The 6080-nt window shown below is 35.3% G+C and overlaps 1 long non-coding RNA gene across 1 annotated transcript in view; it reads left to right on the forward strand.

The window, feature by feature from the left end:
• The first annotated feature begins 478 nt into the window (after positions 1–478).
• Positions 479–6080, forward strand: part of LOC107561691 (uncharacterized) — a 17392-nt gene continuing 11790 nt past the window's right edge. The window contains exon 1 of the long non-coding RNA XR_001605888.1: positions 479–489. This is a non-coding gene — a long non-coding RNA (uncharacterized lncRNA). The remainder of the gene's footprint in view (positions 490–6080) is intronic.

Raw genomic sequence — 6080 nt, forward strand, 5'->3', positions numbered from 1 at the left:
AACATTTGATCATCGAAGAAGATGTGAGGTCTGATCTTTTCCAGCATGGGGCCTTTAGGTGCTCCTACTAGGAAGAGGGCCTCATCTGTCTCTAGACCCCAGGAACATAACGTCTTGAGGGCCCGGGTGCCTGAACTGGCTGCACTGCGAGCTGTAACAAGTAGGTGCGGATAGGACAGTCCAAGCGCTGATCTTTGGGATAGTTTCCCCAGAGCTTCCAAGAACCCCTTAAGTGGTCCCTATGAAAAATGATAATAATTCACTGTTGTCAGAAGTATAATATACTTGTTTTCTTGTGAAAAAGTGTTTACAGCAAACATCATTAGCATTATGGATCATCAAATGGAGTTTAAAGATTACATTTTAATTGAACATACATGATCAAGGGGTTTATTTTCATGGGCTTTCTCATGCTCAAAGAATTTGTCCAGCCCGTGGGCTTTGTAGATTCTCTTCAATATGAAAGAATTTCATATTGAATCAAAATTAGTATATTTATGATTCTACCATTAAAAGTTAATTACTCTCCTAAGCCATTCCACTCACCTTCTTCAATGGCTTCTCTAACTTTCACTGAAATTAGCAGACAGATAAAGGTTTTATTAAACTGACATGCATTTAAAAAGATATATCTTAATAACTACAATGAGTTCAAAGAGTGAATTACGCATCTGTAAGGAAACATAATTGCACTAAAAATATGTTTTATTATTATTATTATTTAGGGATGTCAAAGGTAATATGTTAACCTAAATAGATAGATAGATAGATAGATAGATAGATAGATAGATGACAGACAGATACATAGGTGATAGACAGAAAAAGCTATAAAGACAAAATTGCCAACAACCAACTTCAAAAAAATAAACAGTAAAATATTGGTCATTAACCAATTTCAAACGTTTTTTTTTAGACAGACAGACATAGACCTAGATAGCAAACCTGTACAATAAGCCCAAAAAATTGCACAAATGTTATTTTAAATAAATGAACAAGCAAACAAACCATGCAATGTCATCATTTCCATTTCAAATGCTTTTAGGAAAACAGACAGACATAAATGTATATAAATGTATAGCCTATGCAATAAGAACAAAAAAAAAAAGCCATTAAAAATATTAAATGTTATTTAAATAAACAAATAACGCAATAAAGCAAAATGTCAAACAACCGATTTTAAATGTTTTTTAGACATTAGATAGAAAGACAGACAGACAGATAGATATTAATCTAATAAACAACCATGCAATAAGGCCAAGAATGTCAATCATTTCAATTTCAAATGCTTTTAGGCAAACAGACATTAAATAAATAAATAGCCTGTGCAATAAGAACAAAAAAAAAATAAAAATTTCAAATGTTTTTTAGACAGACAGATAGATGATATTAAACAAACAAATACATAAATGGCAAAGTGGCCAAACGTAACGTCCTCAAAAGAAACTTTTTCATTCTCGTTAAATCGATGCGTAATCTGCGTCGTTTCTGCAGTCAGTGAAGCACTGTATTGTCAAGTACTGTGCAACTGGACTTCAAGCGCGTCTACATGTCGTTTTCCTAAATATGTACAATCGCTCCTACCAAATTCTGCGCAGCGATTTTAGTTCGGATCATGGTCCTCTTGAGCGGCCTTGTGATTTTGTTTGCTGATACACTGTTGAATACAGGTTTTACTGTCTGCACCAAACGCTCTCACGGTCACCCCATAGCGCCCGTTTGTTTGTATTTTCAGAGCCGTTATCAAATGCAGACACCTCTGCTGAGCTCAACACAATCACAACCGGTCGCTACTATACGTCACTATATTATAAGGAACTTAGCTACAGACTCACCGGTGTAGATTTCTTGCTGGGACTCGACTGGTTACAGATCTCCTTCCTCTCCCCAAAAGTGTGCGTCTCCTTCACTCGTGGTTTATTCATGATGAGACTGATGGTCAGAAGAGCCCCACTCTGTGTGACCGCCACATCCACTGGAGCAAAGCACAGCCCAACGAGCAATCAACTGAGCACACTGATTTAGATGTGGTCAGGTTGAAGGGGACGGCTGCTGTCATCCTCACCTCCTTCCCACACCATCACCATCACATCTCCTTCATCTGCTGCTTCCGGGAATCATGATGGAGGGTCTTCCTGTGGCAGCTATGAGTGTTCCCATGACAACTGCTGGTGTTAAGAGATACCTAAAAGAGGGCAAGCTCTTCTGGATCACCACTAATGCACAAGAGCACTTCATAATGACTCCGAAGACATACCGTGTATGCTGTATTTTTTTCATGAGGCTCAAAAAAGGAATATGAGCTATGAAGTTATGTACTTTGGATGTTTAAACCACTCAAATATATAGGAATATATAAATTAAAGAAAAAATAAATAAAATAGATAGACAGATAGAATGATTTCAGCATTTAGTCCAACAAAAATTGGGTATGTGATCTTAATATCCACTCTGTATCTCAGAATAGGGCAATGCATCTTGTGACACCTTTTGTACTCGGAAAAAGATGCAAGAAAAAAAAATAGCAGAGAGCTCCAGTTGTTAAGAAAACTTCATTTATTACTTTCATTGCATGACATAAATACTTAGTAGGCTTCGAAAAGTTCTTCGTTACATCTTATTAGACTGAACCGGCCATAACAAAATAAGAACAAGCTTCGAATAGAGTAAATTCTCTCATTGTGATTCTCTTTATACAGAAAAAGTAATTTTGTACATATATATTTTTTCATCGTTTTTGTTCTCTGTAAAATAAAGCATCTGTTTAATTTTAAAGACTTGTATCTTATTTTCAATTCATAAAAAAAAAGAAAAAAAAAAAGAATGAGAATCGGAAGTGGGCACAAATCAGAAACTGAGCTTATCACACGACAGGCTGGAAGTGGAGTCTGCAGACGCTGAACCTGCCGTCCAAGGAAGTATTCCACATTTGGCTGATTCCCAGTGCCACACCATCTCACGTCAAACTAAATTACATTCAAAGGGTAGCTGTAGAAATCAATCCCTCAGTATCATGCCAATGTACAATCAATCATTCCTGAGGAACAGTCATGAAATCAAAACAGGAAGCAACCAGAAAAAGGACAGAATTGATCCATTGGGCTCCTTGACGTACTGCTAAATAACGATGAAAATCTGTATTCATCACTATATCATTATCTACCCAGAAGTAATCCTAAAGCTATACCTGCAGTATTTTCAGTGTCAGGTGTAGCCGTCTATCCCAATACTGACGGTACAGAATCAGTTCAGCTGACTACAGGTGAGCAAAGGCAAAGCAATCAAGAAGTACTTTTCAATCTTATTATAACAAGTAACTGTGGTAAATCTGGAGATAATCAAATTACCTTAGTATTGAAAAAAAAAAGTAACTGAAGTATGCCAAAGTGACATATTTGAACAAAATATAGCCATTCCAAATGCCATTTATCAACATAAACCTTTGATTATGTATAATGCAAATATCTTGGAACACAAAATCTCAGTTTGCAGAATTACAGAATGTTTAAAGCCGTGTATCTGCAGACATTGTGCTGAATGTCCTGTAAATGCAGCAGTATGGTGAGAGTGAGAGACGACGACATGAGGACAGTAGGACTGGGCGATACAGCTAAAAAAAATGATCAACGATATAATGTTTCATAACGTTCGGTAACAATAATTATTCACATTTTTTATAACCTTTTTTAAAAAGAGCAATAGAATTTTTTTTTGTATTTTTTAATTAACCCAATTTGAGACAAACAACAAATTTTTTGTTTGTTTTAACAGTCAAACACACAATAAAAACTAAACATATCTAATTTCTAATGATTTATATGTAGATTAAATAGGTTTTAAAGGGGTCATATGATGCGATTTCAATTTTTCCTTTCTCTATGGAGTGTTACAAGCTCTTGGTGCATAAAGAAGATCTGTAAAGTTGCAAAGACTAAAGTCTCAAATCCAAAGAGATATTCTTTATAAAAGTTAAGAGTCAGCCACACCTACGCACTCACTCTATCCCAGCCTCAGTGCACTGTGTTTTTCGTTGTGAAAGCGAAACTACTTTGTTTGGTCTTCCAAAAGAGGACACGACTACAAATCAGTGGTTAAGTTGTATTTACAACACTGTTCCAGAACAGTTTAACCCAAATATCCAGATGTGTGCAGCGCATTTTATGGAGGACTGTTTACTGATCCTGGGAGAGTAACGTTAGACTACAATGCCGGCAGTTCTGACTCACGTAAGTACGTTTTCATTTAAAGGATTTGTCACTGATGATTCAAACGCGAGTTTTGAGCAGTGTAGAGTAGGGCTTGTTGTTTGTCATTTCTGTGATCACAAATGCAGACAGAGTTTTATGTTTACACGGCGCGATGCAATGCAATGCGTAAAAAGACCGTTTAAGTCATTATAATCCATAATTATGTCCCCACTGGATGCAACAAATGCCTCGTTTGTAATGGATTTTAATGTTTTTGTCTCGTTGCTCCGGCCGGGACACAGCATCAACAGTATGGTTTAAACCGCATAAACACATTTCATTACACCAAATAATGTTCTTTTTAGCAACATCATATGACCCCTTTAAGGAAACTTTTGGCTTGTCTCCCGAGGCCACAGGAGGGCGCAATGAGCAAAATAATGCAGCACATAATGTCAACGCATGGAAATAACTGTCTATAAAAAAACGTGCATTATGTCTAAATTAACTCATATAAATCAAATATAACTTCGTAAATTGCATAAACAATTATGAACAAAACATTCATTTATCATTGTACCGTCGATAAATATCGATACCGTTTTATCGCCCAGGCCTAGAGGACAGGTTTGAAAACAGGAACGATTCAATTTAACACTTGGTCAAAGGTGATGAGACAGAAAGAGGTCAAGTATTAACCAGCCTCAAGTGTGATGTATAGCCTATAATATTGCTAGAACCGGTCACACTCAAATCAATCAATGCATCCAAACATATTAGACCTTTTTCTTACTAAAAACCCCGTTATATGTGGTGCCAATGATTTACAATAACCACTTTGGCAAAAAGGAATGTGTTCTGAACTGAATAATAAGGCAAAATTAATATATGACATGATGAATTATGCAAGTCATACTATTTCAGTGTTGGAAAACTGTATCTTATAAAGTATCTATGGAGAATGTTTAATAACACGCATGTAAGATCTCAGAAACAATTTTGTCTGTAGTTAAAGTCTGAAATCAAGTTTAATGTTACTGTAAAATGACTTGAGATCATTACACATGATAAATCATGAAATGTGTCATTGTTCGCCAGCTGTAACTCATTTCAAATGCTCCTCTATTAGCCATACAAAGTGCATTTCATACTAGACAGTAGTGTTTGTCATTTCGTTCCATTTCAGGTGAAGTGTTTGTCAAAACTGTTTTGCAGCACAATATCAATATGCTCAATTTCAGACCATCTTGACTGCAAAACCTAATGCATTTATATGACTCTCTCTTAATTCGATAGCAATTACAAATCTTGCCTGCTTGATTTCTGGAAGGTGACGAGATTACAGAAGCAGATGTTTTGCAGTTAACCTTGAACCAAAGATTGAGGTTTAAAAAACAGTGAACAAAACTAAAGCTCTTTTTCTTATCATATTGAGATCTGAAACCAACAGAACAACATCTTTCATTGGTAAATGTCAAAAGGAAGTCACATTTCCAGATCAGATTTCACCCCAAATTCAATAGGAATTAAAAAGAAACATTTTGCATAAAGAAAACGAAGCCTATTTCAGGCTGATATAAAAAAAAAAAAAGGCATAAATTAAATTCAACAAGTATACTGTGATGTACAAATACTTGTAAAATCCTTCACAATTTAAAATAAAATATAAATATTTATTTTTCACATTACAATAATGAGATTTGGGAGAGGATGCTCAATTATCCTAATATTAAGGCAACATTTTTTTAATTGGCTTAATTTTCTTATGAAACATTAATAGAATTTTATGACCCAGATGTCATTCTTGACAGGTTTCATGAGATTTGCCATTATACATCTTCAAATATCAATTAACTCTTTACAGTTACAGACAGAGAGTAGTGGTTGGTCACTATA

This window comes from Sinocyclocheilus grahami, unplaced genomic scaffold, assembly GCF_001515645.1.
Source record: "Sinocyclocheilus grahami isolate Dianchi unplaced genomic scaffold, SAMN03320097.WGS_v1.1 scaffold787.1, whole genome shotgun sequence".
In the NCBI taxonomy this organism is placed as follows: Eukaryota; Metazoa; Chordata; class Actinopteri; order Cypriniformes; family Cyprinidae; genus Sinocyclocheilus; species Sinocyclocheilus grahami.